The following is an 18579-nucleotide window of genomic DNA, read 5'->3' as shown; positions in this document are numbered from 1 at the left end:
AACAATAGAGTGGGGGGCCCCGCTATTTCCCGACTCACTCTGTGAGCGATCTGCCAGGTTTAAAATTTCTTCCTTCGACTTGGGAACTACAGACTTTCCGTTTCCTTCAATAACAATCCTCATTCCCCCCTTAAATTCGGCATTAACCTTGGCCCCACTCTCGAATACAAACACCGTGGAACTCACACTTCCCACGGTTACCAAGGTTAACCCTTTTCCTACTGAACCAACCCTATCTGATCCACAAAGACGGCCGCCCCGTCCCCCTGAATCAAACACCTCAGACTTCCCCTGAGCTCTGTTACCAGGTTCAGCACCACGTGCGCCCCCATCTTGGACACACTCAAACGAGACATTGGCCCCTTCCAGGCTTTCAATACCCGTACCTTTTTCAAATTCTAACGTCCCCCGATCCTTCCAGTTACTCTCTAGGCAGCCCCCCGTTGGGGAAGGCGCAACCCTGCGAGCTGAAACAACCTCCTCGGCCATTTCAGCTGACTTCTCCACAGCAAGGATACCCTTCCTCTCTAAGACTGCCCTCATTTCACTCTCGGGACCATCGAGAACACCTTTAGAACTCTGAACTTCTTCAAACAATTCTGCCAAACCAGACAGATTAACCATGTCCAACTCTGGACATTTTAACAACTTTATCCGTTTCTCAACTTTAGTTCCTACCTCTAGGACCTTTCTCTTCACTAAGGGCAGGGCTATTTCCTCTCCCTTACCCCCTTTTACTATACTGCTTTCTGTTTTACCACCCTCGGAACCCTCATGGTACAGGGTCGGTAAAAACATCTTGGCCAGATTACTGCTGGCCCGATTTAAACTGCTCACTGCTTTTCTGGACAGGCTGCGTGTGACCGCGCATGCGCGATAGCTTTGGGACTCTAGGGGCGGGGCCACCGTACTCGCCGGTCGGCGGGTCGGCATCCTGGCTGCCCAAATCCTCCCTCCTGCTAACACACTTTGTAACAACGCGACCCACTGCTCTTGTGGCCACTTCTGGTTCACTGCCACCTTTTCAAAAAGCAAGAAATAACTATCAACATCCGTCTCTTCGAACGGAGGTACTACTCTCAGCTCCCGACTAACATTAAACCGCTCTCTCCTTAGCTCCTCCCTCTCTCTTTCTCTCCCCGCTGCCGCTCTCTCGGCTGCTGCTAACTCTCTGATCCGAATTTCATGCTGTCTTTGCCTCTCAGCTTGATCCTGCTCGTTTTCCACCTCTAACCCCTTCGCCAAATTTAACAAGTCTGATTTGGTGCTCACCTCTAGCGCCGCCACAGTCGCACTTTCCATAAATTCACACACGTCCATCCTTGCTGGTTTTTCTGTCTGGCTACCTGCGTACCAGATCCAAATTATTTTGTTTTGACTTACAATCCCGATTGACTGACCTCCCCCTTTTTGGTGTCAAATCCCGAGACGAGAACCCCACTTGTTATGAAACCAGTAACTGGTTTCACTTACCAGCAAAGATAGATATGTCAGTTGAAGTCGAATGGTACTATTTTCAAAAGTTTTATTAATAAAGGGGCACAAAAATTAAGGTTAATACAAACATTCAAATAACATGCGTCTATACTCAATCTAAAACGCAGGTACATTAATAATCACTCAGAAATAAGCTCTTTCGTTGTCTAGGGTATAATACTGAGTCCAATTGGAAATATAAAGAGTCACTCTGAAGTCTGCAGGCTTTTCCCTTTTTTGGTTTCACGTGTTGGAGAGAGAGAGAGATAAACGGAGAAACTTGCCCAAAACATCCATGGAATCAGGGGAGCGATCTTCCCCGTTGTTAGTTAAAAGCGATCTTCCGTTGGTTCTAGCCACAAACCCCGCATTCGGAATTTAACGCACGTGGCTTATTTCAAAATGGCTTCCCGTTCCCACGGGAAGCGGTATCGTGCTTCTTGGTGTCTCCTTGGTGCGTCTGAGGGTCGTCCTCTTTCAGACCCTTCTTTATACTGCCTCACGGGATCTCAGGTGTCAATCAGGTTGCAGGTGATGCAATCTCTCTCTCAACCAGCCCACTTTGCCCGAGGGCTTTACAATGTCCCTGCGAGTTGGCACGTCTGCAGTTCCCAGGTGTCTCCTGAGAACAATGCCAGTCGCCAGCTTTTGTCCCAGTGGAATGCGGTATCCAGCACGTTGCTGTCTTTCCATTTCCTGTGTCCATTCAGCCTGTCTCTCTCTCTCTCTTGCTCTCTCTCTCTCGGGTCATTGACCCCCCTTTCACTAGGGCTCTTGCAATTCTCACAAAGGAGGGGGCTGGTATCATAACAGGGGTTATATGGGAGGCAGGGTTTAAGGGTCGGCACAACATTGTGGGCCGAAGGGCCTGTACTGTGCTATATTGTTCTATGCTCTATTCTCAATGAGATATTTAACTGTCTGCCGCCTCAGACATGTCTTAATGTAGACTTGGGTGATCTGCTTGTGGAGCCAAATGTCCTGGCCATTCCGAGCATCCAAAAATTCAGGATTGTTGTAAGTCTCTACCACATTTCAGATTACTATTCACTGTTGCATCAGATAAGTCACCCAAATTCCATACTTGAAGAAACATGTCTTTATCTATCTTTTATTCACTAACAGGAAGAATTCTACTTTTATTATAATTCTTTAAGAGCTTGCCAGGGAAATTGCAGCCACAATGCTAAATGTCAGCAGTTGAAAGAAGTTATGACAAGATGAATAGACAACGTCCACTGAAACTGACTTAGCACAATGTTTCACAGAGAAAAGCAGCAGCACTGTCCTATCAACCTTGCAAATGAACATTTCAATCATGGAGACACTCAAACAAAACAGTGTTAGGATTACCTAAATTGGTGCTTTAACACCATTAAATGCAGTAAGGTAATTTCTAGGCCAAAGCAAGGTGTCATTAATTTTCCTATCATTTTCTGTGGCAACTTTGAGGGATCTATGGACACAGACCCCAAGATCCCTTTGTTCCTCTACACAGCTCAGAATCTTGCCATTAACCGTATAGTCTGCCTTCAATTTCAACCTTTTAAAGTGTATTTCAACATATGCAAATGCTCATTCACCAAGCACCATCTCCATGGTACAAACATCTCCCTTTGGAGATTATTAGAACCATAGAACATTACAGCACAGAAACAGGCCTTTTGGCCCTTCTTTGCTGTGCTGAACCATTTTTCTGCCTAGTCCCACTGACCTGCACCTGGGCCATATCCCTCCAAACCCCTCTCATCCATATACCTGTCCAAGTTTTTCTTAAATGTCAAAAGTGAGTCCACATTCACCATTTCATCTGACAGCTCATTCCACACTCCCACCACTCTCTGCATGAAGAAGCCCCCCCAATGTTCCCTTTAAACTTTTCCCCCTTCACCCTTAACCCATGACTTCTTTTTTTCTCCCCTGGCCTCGGTGGAAAAAGCCTACTTGCATTCACTCTATCTATACCCATCATAATTTTATACACCTCTATCAAATCACCCCGCATTCTCCTACGCTCCAGGGAATAAAGTCCTAACCTATTCAACCTTTCTCTGTAACTCAGTTTCTCAAGTCCCAGCAACATCCTTGTAAACCTTCTCTGCACTCTTTCAACCTTATTAATATCCTTCCTGTAATTAGGTGACCAAAACTGCACACAATACTCCAAATTCAGTCTCACCAATGTTTTATACAACCTCACCATTACATTCCAACTCTTATACTCAATACTTTGATTTATAAAGGCCAATGTACCAAAAGCTCTTTACAAAACTATCTACTTGTGATGCCACTTTTAGGGAATTATGTATCTGTACTCCCAGATCCCTCTGTTCTACTGCACTCCTCAGTTTCCTACCATTTACCTTGTATGTTCTACCTTGGTTTGACCCTCCAAAGTGCAATACATCACACTTGTCTGCATTAAACTCCATCTGCCATTTTTCTGCCCATTCCTCCAACTGATCCAAATCCCTCTGCAAGCTTTGAAAACCTTCCTCACTGTCCACTACACCTACAATCTTTGTATCATCATCAAATTTGCTGATCCAATTTGCCACATTATCATCCAGATCGTTGATATAGATGACAAATAACAATGGACCCAGCACTGATCCCTGTGGCACACCACTAGTCACAGGCCTCCACTCAGAGTAGCAATCCTCCACTACCACTTTCTGGCTTCTTCCATTGAGCCAATGTCTAATCCAATTTACTACCTCTCCATGTATACCTAGCGACTGAATCTTCCTAACTAACCTCCCATGCAGGACCTTGTCAAAGGCCTTACTGAAGTCCATGTATACAACATCCACTGCCTTCCCTGCATTCACTTTCCTGGTAACTTCCTCGAAAAACTCTAATAGATCGGTTGAACATGACCTACCTTGCACAAAGCCATGCTGACTTTTTCTAATAAGTCTCTGTCTATCCAAATACTTGTAGATCCTATCTCTTAGTATTCCTTCCAATAATTTACCTACTACCGATGTCAAACTTACTGGCCTATAATTTCCCGGCTTACTTTTTGAGCCTTTTTTAAACAAGGGAACTACATGAGCTATCCTCCAATCCTCCGGCACCTCACCCGTGGATATCGACATTTTAAATATATCTGCCAGGGCCCCTGCAATTTCAACACTAGTCTCCTTCACGGTCCGAGGGAATACACTGTCAGGTCCTGGGGATTTATCTACTCTGATTTGCCTCAAGACAGCAAGCACCTCCTTCTCTTTAATCTGTATAAGTTCCATGACCTCCCTACTTGTTTGCCTTGTTTCCATAGACTGCATTCCAGTTTCCTTGGTAAATACAGATGCAAAAAAACCCATTTAACATCTCTCCCATTTCTTTTAGTTCCATACATAGTTCAAGAAGACCAATTTTATCCCTTACTATCCTTTTGCTCTTAACATACCTGTAGAAGCTCTTAGGATTATCCTTCACCCGGATTGCCAAAGCAACCGCATGTCTTCTTTTAGCCCTCCTGATTTCTTTCTTAAGTATTTTCTTACTCTTTTTATACTCCTTATATTTCCTCCCTGTTGCCTATACATGTTATACATCTCTCTCCTCTTCATCAGAGTTCCAATATCCCTCGAGAACCAAGATTCCTTATTCTTATTCATTTTGCCTTTAACCCTGACAGGAACACACAAACTCTGCACTCTCAAAATTTCTCCTTTGAAGGCCTCCCACTTACCAATCACATCCTTGCCAGAGAACAACCTGTTCCAATCTACACTTTTTAGATCCTTTCTCATTTCTTCAAATTTGGCCTTTTTCCAGTTTAGAACTGTGGTAAACTATGTATACCTGTCTGGACACGCCCCTCTGCTGACTGCTCCTGTGGCTCCTCCCACAGACCCCTGTATAAAGGCGATTGGAGGCACTGCTCCTCCCTCAGTCTCCAAGTCAAAAGCCTATCGTTCACCTCCCGTCTCCAAGAGTTATTGATGATGCATCAAGAACTTCAACCCGAGGACCAGATCTATCTTTATCCATGATCAAGTTGAAACTAATGACATTATGATCACTTGTACCAAAGTGTTCCCCTACACACACTTCCGTCACCTGCCCTAACTCATTTCCTAATAGGAGATCTAATATTGCATCCGCTGTAGTTGGTACATCTATATATTGATTTAGAAAACTTTCCTGAACACATTTCACAAACTCTAACCCATCTAGACCTTTAACAGTATGGGAGTCCCAATCAATGTGTGGAAAATTAAAATTCCCTACAATCACAAATTTCTGTCTCCTGCAGTTGTCTATTATCTCTCTGCAGATTTGCTCCTCCAATTTTCACTGACTATTGGGTGGTCTATAATACAACTCTATTAATGTGGTCACACCTTTCCTGTTTCTCAGCTCCATCCATATGGCCTCAGTAGACAAGCCCTCTAATCTGTCCTCTCGAAGCACTGCTGTAATATTTTCCCTGACTAGCAAAGCCACCCCCCACCCCCCACCCTTCATCCCTCTGCCTCTATCACGTTGGAAACATCAGAACCCTGGAACATTGAGCTGCCAGTCCTGCCCCTCCTGTAGCCAAGTTTCAGTAATGGCTATGATGTCATAATTCCATGTGTCAATCCAGGCCTTCAGCTCGTCTGCCTTTCCCACAATACTCCTCACGTTGAAATATACACACCTCAGAAGATTATTACCACCACACACAACCTTACTATTTGTGACTTTGCATGAACTACTAACATCATTTATTTTTACCCCCGTTCCACTATCTACTCTGGCACTCTGGTTCCCATCCCCTGCAAATATAGTTTAAACCCTCCCCAATAACACTAGCAAACCTCCCTGCAAGTATATTGGTCCCCTTGTAGTTCAGGTATAACCCGTCTCTCTTGTACAGGTCCCACCTGCCCCAGAAGAGTTCCCAATGATCTAGAAATCTGAAACCCTGCCCCCTACATCAGTTTCTCAGCCACGTGTTCATCTGCCAGAGCATCCTACTCTTACCCTCACTGGCACGTGGCACAGGCAGCAATCCTGAGATTACCACCCTCGAGGTCCTGTTTTTCAACTTCCTACCAAGCTCTCTGTACTCACTCTTCAGGACCTCCTGACTCTTTCTACCTATGTCATTGGTATCGATGTGTACCACGACATCTGTCTGCTCACCCTCCCATTTCAGAATGCTGTGCACGTGATCAGAGACATCCCTGACCCTGGCACCTGGGAGGCAACAAACCATCTGGGAGACTCTGTCATGACCACAGAATCTCCTGTCTGTACCCCTGACTATGGAGTCCCCTATCACTACCGCTCTCCTCTTCTTCCTCCCTCCCTTCTGCACTGCAGAACCAGACTCATGCCAGAGATCCGGCTGCCACAGCTTGTCCCAGGTAAACCATCCCCCCAACAGTATCCAAATCGGTATATCTGTTTTGGAGGGGAATGGCCACAGGGGAACCCTGCACTACCTACCCTTTCCCCTTCCCTCGCCTGACGGTAACCCAATTACCTGTGCCCTGTTCCTTAGGTGTAACTACCTCCCAGAAGCTACTATCTATAAACTGCTCAGTCTCCCAAATGATCCGGATGTCATCCAGCTCCTGCTCCAGTTCCGTAACGCAGTCTGTTAGGAGCTGCAGCTGGATGCACTTCTTGCAGGTATCGTTGTCAGGGACACCAGAGGTCTCCCTGACTTCCCACATCCTGCAAGAGGAGCATTCCAACATCCTGCCTGGTGTATTCTCTAGTCTGAACAAAAAAAAGAAAACAGAAACTTACCGGAACCTACCCTCGCCTCTGCCTGTTTCTCGCCGAAGCCTGTTGAGCCAAAGCCGTCCCACTCCGACGATAGCCGCTGTATATGGCGGTCTCCCTTTTAAACCTTGGCGCACTACATCACGCAGTCTAGCCTCTTTCCCCCGATCAGTTAAAGAAAAGAAAAATGACCTTCCCTCTGCAATGCTTCAGTCTTCCACTCTCAGCCTCTTGCTTCGATTGAAAATGATTCACTGATTGGAAATGAGAGCTAGCAACTTTCCTACTTTATACTTTAAGGGGTTAGATTCAAAATTTATCAAAAGTAGTTAAGTAAGTCTTGAGATTGCTGCAACGTTTGGGATGGTTTTGATGCAGGAACAGAATTCCTTAACTCTGCAATGTTAACCTGACCCATTATGAGTTTAGTAGAGTTGGTATTTTTTTTGCAGATGACTCTTCAGATTGAATAACCTGGTACATCTCCTCTACAAATACAAATTACCTTGGGCCACAGGGATCTCATTCAAGCTTTGATAAGTCTTGTCTGTAGACCATCTAGGTATATGAAGACTTTTTCATCTAGGGACCTGATTTGGTCACTATCTGATCATGGAACAGGTTACAATCATTAATGATTTCATCACATAACAGAACCAATGAGGCCTGCTATGATAGAAATGAAAAAAATAAATAGGAATTAAATTTTAATGGACCATTTAGAACTGAGGTTGGCAGTAGAGAAAAAGTTCGTAGTTGGAAAAATATGGAACTGTATCAACTAAAACTCTGTGGGAATGTGACATTCATGCTTCAACAGTACCTGCCAATCCTATAACCTCCTAGAAAGAACAAGCCACCAGGTTCCTGGGATCACCATCACCTTGCAGTTCCTCTCCTTCAAATACCATATATATTGAACCTATTGCTGTTATTGGCTGCTAGTTTTAGAACTCCTCAAAACAGAACAGTTAACTTTACTGCAGAATACAGCCTCTTCGGCTCACCACATTGTGCTGAGCTTTTAACCTATTCTAAAATCAATCTAATCCTTTCTTCCTACATAGTCTTCCATTTTTCTATCTTTCATGTGCCAATTTAAGATTTTCTTACATGTCTCTAATGTGTCTGCCTTACCACCACCCCTGGCAACGCATAACGTGACCCACCACACTCTGTGTAAAAAATTAGCTCTGACATCCCGCCTATACTTTCTTCCAATCACCTTAAAATAATGCCCCCTTGTTTAACGATTTCCACACTGGGGAAAAAGTCTAGGCTATCCTCTCAATCTATGCCTCTTATCATCCTTTACACCTCTATCAAGTTGCCTTTCATCCTCCTTGGCTCCAAAGAGAAATTTCCGAGCTCACTCAACCTATCCTCACAAGACATGTTCGCTGATCTAGGCAACATCCTGGTAAATCGCTCCTGCACCCTCTAAAGTTCCACATCTTGCTACAATAAGGTGACCAAAATACAACACAATATTTCATGTGTTGTCTAACCAGGCTGCGATATTACCTTGTAGCTCTTGAACTCAATTCCCACCTAATGAAAGCCAATACAGCATATGCCTACTTAACAACCCTATCATTTTCTGTGGCAACTTTGTGGAATCTGTGGTCATGGACCCCAAGATCCCTTTGTGCCCTGACACTACTGAGAATCTTGCTAATAATCCTATAGCCTGCCTTCAATTTCAAGCTTCCAAATTGTATCACTTCACACACTTCTTGGTTGAAATACCCAGTTAGTATCTTTCAGAAGAACAACCTGCAATTCCTTGCTAATAGATGTCATAGTCTACGAATGAATCCATCTTCTCTCTGAGAAACCTTCATGGTACATTATGGGGGAAGACATAATTTGTGGTCTGAGCTTTAATTCTTAGAGACACTGGTCAACATTAACATCCCCAACATTGCACAATTTTCTGGTGAGAAGACCTGTTGGGAGATCATAAAACCCCTGTTAGACAACAATTCTACTTTGATAATCTGAAAGTCCCTGTCTTCCCCGACTACTACCAAATAAGTAAACAGAGGGAAAGCAAATATGTAACCTGACATTTTCTAGAAGAGCATTCAATACTGATTGTAAAGCAGCTGGCAAAAAATCAAATGCTTGAGATCATACAATGAGGAAATTGCATTCTTCATATTGTCCAATAACTGCTGAAGACTATAGTCACTGGTAGGAGCTTGGAATTAAATATAATCTTCATTGAAAAATCCATCTTTTAGTTAAGTCCCTGAACAAAATTGTTATGAATAGCATTGCCCTTGGCCTCCACTGGAAAAGTAGAATATTATCACCAACTCATCATCTCTGTGAAATATCTGGTAGCACATCGCTTTGGATGTTATTTGACTGCCCAGGCAATGGATGGTATTTATATTGATATATGATCGAGTGAGGCAAGATGTGAGATCAAAGAGGGCTTACATCTTTTGAGTTTGTTCCTCAATATTTCTTGTAGGAATCATAAGTATTTTTGTTCTCATTTTCAGCTTTATCACTAATTATTTTCACTATTATCTTTCACATCTCTTCATGCATGAAAACTATCATTTTCTACCTCCTTTGTCAGTTGGTGTGATTATTTTATAAGAGCATGCGTGACTCATTGCAAGCTGTTCCCTGTGATTCCTCTCATTACTTCTATTATAACTGTTCTCAGTACATTGTGTAATGATTTGAACTGTATGAACAATATGCAAGTCAAACTTTTTGCTGTATTTTGGTACATGTGACAATGATAAACCACTAAAGAATTGCTGGATATTTGAACTCGGTATTTGTGGGACGTAAAATTGTATAAAATGTTCTGTGTAAATACCATGCCAGGGGAATATCATGGTGATTGACTAGAATTCTACTATTAGCAAGCAGCATTCAGTCTCCCATCCATTTCTCACGGTAACATCAAGTCAGTGGCCTGTTTGGTTCTCTATATTTAATGATATAAATCCCCTTTGCTTCACATGCATTGTCTGAAGGCTCCTTCTCTAACATGAACACGAGAAAATCTGCAGATGCAAATCAAAGCAACACACACAAAATGCTGGAGGAACTTAGCAGGCCAGATGATTTGTTGGTAATAAACATTTACAGAATTTTTCATGCTGGCCTGGTTTAAATCCCCAAAAATAATGGTGAAGGCAGTAGGAAACGCTGTTTCATGCCTGTTGATTCCATTGCTCAGTTCGGCTAGAGCCTGATTAACACGAGCCTGAAGTGGGATGTACACCACTACCAAGATGAACAGTGAAATCTCCCATGGCTGATAAAAAGGACAACATTTGATCACGAGATGTTCCAAGTCTGGTGAACAGGACTGGGATAGAACTGCCACATTTGTACACCACAAGGAGTTGATTATAAAAGATACTCCACCTCCTCTGCCTTTGACTACAGATAGCTCCATAGCAAGAGACACAAAATGTTAGAGGAACTCAACAGGCCAGTCAGCATCTATGGAAATGAATAAACAGCCAAGACCATTCTTCAGGACTCATTCCCATTCTCAGCCAGGGGATAGTTGTAATTCAGACAGGCAGTTTTCTAGCCTAAGATAAAAGGCATACTCTTATGGAATGAAATATCGAACTATCTGACCAACTTAAACAGATGAATTGGAGTGACTGTTACACTAGGCGATGTTTTCCTGCCAGAAGGTAAAATGTTATAAAGCTTCCAGAATATTGCGCTGTCCATGACAGGTGACAGTTATTATATAGTTTATGGCTTTTCAATAATGCCTTGTTTCAGGTCTGTACCTTAGAATAAAATTCAGCACACAGTCTCTTTGTCATGGACACAAATATATGAATTCTGACAGTTACAGCGGAGGTTCTAGTTGCAAGTTATGACATAAATATGAAACAAAGGTTTGAATATAAAGTGCATTTTACAACCCGAAGAGATTATAAAGTGCTGCACAGCCAAAGAGTTCTTTTAGATTCATCTATTTCTACTGCATTGCCGGAAATAGCAGTCAATTTGCAACCACTAACCTCCCATAAATAGCAAGGTGCTAATGACTAGGCAGTCTGATTTTTTTGCTGATGTTGATTTGGGAGTGTATATTTTTCCAAAACACTATGAATAATCTTGTTCTCTTCTTCAAATTTCAATGGAATCTTCTGCATCCACCTGGGAGAGCAAAGAGTGTCTTGGTTTAATGCCCTGCTGCAAAAAGCAACAGTCCTTCAACACTAACTGAAATGTTAACGCAGAATCTGAGGCCAGAATGTTATTAACTGTGGTGTTTATCAATACAAGTTTGTCAATTCTTTGGTCCTCTTAATTTACAATATAACAAAAACTGCACTTCACAAAAATACTTCACAGTATTGTCTGTGAAGTCTGTAAATTCTGTAAGAAGTGAATAATGCCGTACAAAGACAAGTCTTTCTTTCTCTGATTACAGACACAGCCATAAGGTGTACAAGAATAATCCTGTGAATCTCCCCTGGATTCTTTCTATAGGGAAGCATGTTGTCTCACTGTGATGACAAGACTCCAATCAGGAATTCACTGTGGGAAATTTGCAACACACATCCTAACACTTACACAAAGTGTTAGAGCCTCAATTTGCATGGTTATAATGGTCTGTCTTTAAAGGGGTATGTCGCCTTGGCAACAGATCCTCTGAAACAAGACAATCTAAACAGTAATGGACAGCCTACCTGATCGCGTCCAAAATATCTTGCAGTGGGAGGGAGAACAGCCAGAGGTCGTGGTACATATTGGTACCAATGACATAGGTAGGAAAAGGGAAGAGGTCCTGAAAAAGTCTACAGGGAGTTAGGAAGGAGGTTGAGAAGCAGGACAGCAAAGGTAGTAATCTCGGGATTACTGCCTGTGCCATGCGACAGTGAGAATAGGAATAGGATGAGGTGGAGGATAAATGTGTGGCTGAAGGATTGGAGCAGGGGGCAGGGATTCAGATTTCTGGACCATTGGGACCTCTTTTGGGGCAGGTGTGACCTGTACAATAAGGATGGGTTGCACTTGAATCCCAGGGGGACCTATATCCTGGCGGGGAGGTTTGCTAAGGCTACTGGGGAGAGCTCAATCTAGAATTGTTGGGATAGGGAACTGAACTGAAAGGACAGGGAGGGAGGCAAAAGAGGTGGAGGCGTGGCATTGTTGATCAGAGATAGTGTCACGGCTGCAGAAAAGGTGGACACCATGGAGGGATTGTCTACGGAGTCTCTGTGGGTGGAAGTTAGGAACAGGAAGGGGTCAATAACTTTACTGGGTGTTTTTTATAAGCCACTTAATAGTAACAGGAATATCGAGGAGCAGATAGGGAAACAGATCCTAGAAAGGGGTAATAATAACAGAGTTGTCATGATGGGAGATTTTAATTTCCCAAATGTCGATTGGCATCTCCCTAGAGTGAAGGGTTTAGATGTGGTGGAGTTTGTTAGGTGTATTCAGGAAGGCTTCTTGACACAGTATGTAGACAAGCCTACAAGAGGAGAGTCTGTACTTGATTTGGTATTGGGAAATGAACCTGGTCAGGTGTCAGAACTCTCAGTGGGAGAGCATTTTGGAGATAGTGATCATAATTCTGTCTCCTTTACAATCGCATTGGAGAGAGATAGGAACAGACAAGTTAGAAAAGTGTTTAATTGGAGTAAGGGGAATTATGAGGCTATCAGGCAGGAAATTGGAGGCAAATTGGAAACAGATGTTCTCAGGGAAAAGTATGGAAGAAATGTGGCAAATACTCAGGGGATGTTTGTGTAGAGTTTTGTATAGGTACGTTCCAATGAGACAGGGATGTTATGGGAAGGCACAGGAACTGTGGTGCACAAAGGCTGTAATAAATCTAGTCAAGAAGAAAAGAAAAGCTTACAAAAGGTTCAGAGAGCTAGGCAATGTTAGAGATCTATAAGTTTATAAGGCTACTAGGAAGGAGCTTAAGAAGGAAATTAGGGGGGCCAGAAGGGGCCAAGAGAAGGCCTTGGTGGACAGAATTAAGGAAAACCCCAAGGCATTCAACGAGTATGTGAAGAGCAAGAGGATAAGACGTGAAAGAATAGGACCCATCAAGTGTGACAGTGGAAAAGTATGTATGGAACCAGAGGAAATAGCAGAGGTACTTAATGAATACTTTACTTCAGTATTCACTATGGAAAAGGATCTTAGTGATTGTAATGATGACTTGCAGCAGACTGAAAAGCTTGAGCATGTAGATATTAAGAAAGAGGATGTGCTGGAACTTTTGGAAAGCATCAAGTTGGACCAGGCTGCTGTGGGAGGCGAGGGAGGAGATTGCTGAGCCTCTGGCGATGATCTTTGCATCATCAATGGAGACAGGAGAGGTTCCAGAGGATTGGAGGGTTGCGGATGTTGTTCCTTTATTCAAGAAAGGGAGTAGAGATAGCCCAGGAAATTATAGACCAGTGAGTCTTACCTCCGTGGTTGGTAAGTTGATGGAGAAGATCCTGAGAGGCAGGATTTATGAACATTTGGAGAGGTATAATATGATTAGAAGTAGTCAGCATGGCTTTGTCAAGGGCAGGTTGTGCCTTACGAGCCTGATTGAATTTTTTGAGGATGTGACTAAACACATTGATGAAAGAAGAGCAGTAGATGTAGTGTATATGGATTTCAGCAAGGCATTTGATAAGGTACCCCATGCAAGACTTATTGAAAAAGTAAGAAGGCATGGGATCCAAGGGGACATTGCTTCGTGGATCCAGAACTGGCTTTCCCACAGAAGGCAAAGAGTGGTTGTAGATGGGTCATATTCTGCATGGAGGTCGGTGACCAGTGGAGTGCCTCATGGATCTGTTCTGGGACCCTGACTCTTCATGATTTTTATGAATGACCTGGATGAGGAAGTGGAGGGATGAGTTAGTAAGTTTGATGATGACACAAGGTTGGAGGTGTTGTGGATAGTGTGGAGGGCTGTCAGAGGTTACAGCGGGACATTGATAGGATGCAAAACTGGGCTGAGAAGTGGCAGATGGAGTACAACCCAGATAAGTGTGAGGTGGTTCATTTTGGTAGGTCAAATATGATGGCAGAATATATTATTAATGGTAAGACTCTTGGCAGTGTGGAGGATCACAGGGATCTTGGGGTCTGAGTCCATAGGACACTCAAAGCAGCTGCGCAGGTTGACTCTCTGGTTAAGAAGGCGTATGGTGTATTGGCCTTCATCAATCGTGGAATTGAATTTAGGAGCTGAGAGATGATGTTGCAGCTATATAGGACCCTGGTCAGACCCCACTTAGATTACTATGCTCAGTTCTGATCGCCTCACTACAGGAAGGATGTGGAAGCCATAGAAAAGGTGCAGAGGAGATTTACAAGGATGTTGCCTGGATTGGGGAGCATGCCTTATGAGAATAGTTTGAGTGAACTCAGACTTTTCTCCTTGGAGCAAAGGAGGATAAGAGGTGACCTGATAGAGGTGTACAAGATGATGAGAGGCATTCATTGTGTGGCTGGTCAGAGGCTTTTTCCCAGGGCTGAAATGGTTGCCACAAGAGGACACAGGTTTAAGGTGCTGGGGAGTAGGTACAGAGGAGATGTCAGGGGTAAGTTTTTTACTCAGAGAGTGGTGAGTGCATGGAATGGGCTGCCGGCAACAGTGGTGGAGGCGGATACAATAAGTATATGGAGCTTAGTAAAATAAAGGGCTATAGCTAAGCCTAGTAATTTCTAAGGTAGGGTCATGTTCAACACAACTTTGTGGGCCGATGGGCCTGTATTGTGCTGTAGGTTTACTATGTTTCTATGTAAAGAATGTGATTATACAATTGGTGATTAGTTACAGGCGAGTCGCCTTATTGAAAGTTAATTCACATTTTTATTATTTTTCTAAAGCAGTTCATAAAGACCGAGATGAAATCAGAACGAAATATTCATACCAACAAACAGCTTTCACAAACAAGAGGATCTGCAGGTGCTGGAGGAACTGTTAATACCTTTCTGCAGATATGGAATTAACTCTCTGCTTTGGGAGTTTACTGAAGGGTATGGAAACCACAGTGTTGTCTCATTTACACTGGAGAAACCAAACACAGATTAGGTGACTGCAAAGTTCCCAAATTCAATCAGCATCTATTATCTGGTAGACTGTCTGATGGCCCTTTAACTTCCATGAGACTTAACAAATGCAGTTACTGAAACTAAACTTGTATCTCTTCATGGACCATGTCTCATACATATAGAGAAATTAAGACCTAGGAGAAGTCAATCATTTATCCCTCACTTGTACTTCATTATTCAATAAGATCACAGGTGATTGAACTCAGTTTCACTTTTCTCCCAAACCCATATCCTTTTATTCCTTTTGGATCCAAATCTTCAGCCATCTCCCTCACACATGCACTCAATGACTTGAGCCTCCATATCCCCCTTGGATCGCAAATTGAGCTTTTCATCTCCACCAACCCATTATTTCAAGACTAGTTTTAGATACTACAGCAGGGTAAATATCAAACCTCCACCTATTCCATCAAGCATCACTATTATTTGGATAGCACAAGATCACCACTCTTTCTGGAAAGGTATGAACCAGGCTGCATAACCTTTCCTCCCCTTGGAAATACAGAGCAGGGGCACAAAGTCCCTCAATTTGGATCCTGAAGCGCCCTCATGACATAAGGTGTAGGACAAGTATTACCACAGCAATCTATGAAATAGCCTATGAAGTTAAGGATAGGGAAAAAAGATAATACTGTGAATTAGGGTCAAATTAGAGAAATAACAATGATTAATAAGAAATAAAAATGAGAAATTAACAGAAAAAAGTAAAAATAATTGCAATACTTTTTATTTTTATAAATGGAGGTTGGCGGTTCCAAGTTAATTGTAACTTGCATCTGTGACAAGTTACTACCAGCACAAACGAAAATACAGAGCGAATGCTGAAGCTGACAGGGCAGAAAAGAATGAGTGGCATTGCAGAAACATACATTTCATTATTCAAGAAAGATAATAACAGCAGAAAATTCTGGAAATGCTCAGCAGAAAAGAGAAAGACAGTTAAAATTTTATTTCCTGTTTAATTCAGATTTTCATCTGCATTTTTTTTATTTTCGTGATGACAAATTAACCAACACTTTGCGGGTCGAAGTGCAAATTCATTGTTACTGTGCCACTAATTCTGAATCACCCGTTCATTTTGGTCCTTTGAGAGCAATCAATTGATCACTACTGCCACCTCCTGGAGAAATAGTAGCCTTGCAGCATATCCTTCAGTTCGTCGGACCTTTTACAGGATTAAAATTCTGCCACGTTTCTTTTAACACATGCATTGAACTATAGAAAATGAAAAAAAAATTAACATTTCAAGAATTAGATTATAAGATATTTAGATTGGAGACCTTATACGTTGTAAGTGTTAATAAGTTTCATTAATGATATACGGCCCTTCAGCCCATGCCTCCACCGAACATATTAGAAACCTATATATATATATATATATATATATATATATAGAATCTAAAGAAATTCATATTCTAAGATAAAAGACAAAAATACTCTTCAAAACATATAGGCTTCCTTCACGAAAAGCAGTATCACTTGTTACCTGTTTGGTATTCTCAATGTATTTAATAAAGTTAATGATTTTATTAAAGTAATGAGATTAAGTTGATTGTGAATGATAAATGATAAATAGTGATGAAAATCAGTTAATAAAATTATTGCTATAAGGCACCTTTCACAACTTCTGGAAGTCTCAGTGCCACAGTGAATGAAGCTTAGTCACTGAGTAAAGCAGGAAGAACAACAGTAAGTTCCCAGAGCAACCATGTGAAATCACTAGGTACTGCATTGTTTCAGTAATGGTGATTGAGATATATATTTCTGGCTGACACTGTCATTATTGGAATTTACTCCACTGGAGAAATAAAGATATGGCCTCAGTTTAATGTTGTATATCACTTCTCAGTGAAAAATGCATTTCCTCGGGGCAGCATCTGTAAATTAGATGTTTACATGTTATTGTCCCAATTCTCTCCCTCACAGATTTCTTAATTACCTTCATTTATGCCATGCAGTGGAAAATTAATGCAGAATTCTCAATTCCTGCAACTGTCAACATTCACAGTTCAATGTCAAAACAGCCTCATTTTCTCCCACCCCATGCTGAATCCAGACTAGTCTCATTTCCGCTCCTTCCTATGCAGTGACTCAGGGGTCCCACACCTGCTCCTCCCAATGAATATCACAGTGAAATATCTGTGTAGTGAGTAAGTGGGAGGGAGGAGTGGGACTTGTTGTGTTCTGTGTTGTGGGTAGTGGCGACACTTGCAGGAGACGCTGACCACCTTCGGGTGTGTTCGTTATTAATGCAATTGACACATTTCACTGTATGCTTCAATGTACATATGATAAATAAACTTGATGCTATTTGCTTACTTTCATTGTTCACACATTTTTTTTCTTTTTTTATAGACAATAGACAATGGGTGCAGGAGTAGACCATTCGGCCCTTTGAGCCAGCACCGCCATTCACTGTGATCATGGCTGATCATCCACAATCACCACCCCATTCCTACCTTCTCCCCATATCCCTTGACTCCACTATCTTTAAGAACTCTATCTAACTCTTTCTTGAAAGCATCCAGGGAATTGGCCTCCACTGCCTTCTGAGGCAGAGCACTCCACAGATCCACAACTCTCTGGGTGAAAAAGTTTTTCCTCAACACCGCTTTTCTCTGCAGTTTAGTTGTTTGGCAGTCTTCTTATGTGCTAATGGGCTCTATTGGGTTTCTTTGTTTTGTAACTGACTGTAAGAAGACAAATCTCGAGGTTGTATAAAGTATAAGTACTTTAATAATAAATATACTTTGACCTTGACTTTGAATCTTGAATGGCTCATTACACTCTCCCATTCATATCAGAATCAGGTTTATTATCACCGGCATGTGTCATGAAATTTGTTAACTTAGAAGCAGCAAGTTCAATGCAATACATAATATAGAAGAGAGAAAAGAATAGGCATCCGTTAGTCTCGTGAGACCATGGATTTGCGCCTTGGAAGGTTTCCAGGGCACAGGCCTGGGCAGGGTTGTATGGAAGACCGGCAGTTGCCCAAGCTGCAGGCCTTCCCCTCTCCACGCCACCGATGTTGTCCAAGGGAAGGGCACTAGGACCCATGCAGCTTGGCACTGGTGTCATTGCAGAGCAATGTGTGGTTAAGTGTCTTGCTCAAGGACACAACATGCTGTCTCAGCTGAGGCTCGAACCAGTGACCTTCAGATCACTAGAACGATGCCTTATCCACTAGGCCACACGCAAACACAAGAGAAAATAAATAAATAAATAAATAAATAAATCACAGTATATGTTTATTGAACAGATTAAAAAATGGTGCAAAAAACAGAAAAAATA

General features: G+C 42.3%; 1 long non-coding RNA gene across 1 annotated transcript in view; it reads left to right on the top strand.

Moving 5' to 3' along the window:
* Positions 1-18034, top strand: part of LOC140726357 (uncharacterized) — a 69296-nt gene extending 51262 nt beyond the window's left edge. Inside the window, exons 3-4 of the long non-coding RNA XR_012098616.1 lie at positions 15061-15210; positions 17641-18034. This is a non-coding gene — a long non-coding RNA (uncharacterized lncRNA). The remainder of the gene's footprint in view (positions 1-15060; positions 15211-17640) is intronic.
* The last annotated feature ends 545 nt before the right edge of the window (positions 18035-18579 follow it).

This window comes from Hemitrygon akajei, chromosome 4 (assembly GCF_048418815.1).
Source record: "Hemitrygon akajei chromosome 4, sHemAka1.3, whole genome shotgun sequence".
In the NCBI taxonomy this organism is placed as follows: Eukaryota; Metazoa; Chordata; class Chondrichthyes; order Myliobatiformes; family Dasyatidae; genus Hemitrygon; species Hemitrygon akajei.
Note: the sequence above shows the minus strand (reverse complement) of the source record. Positions and strands in the feature narration are given on the sequence as shown.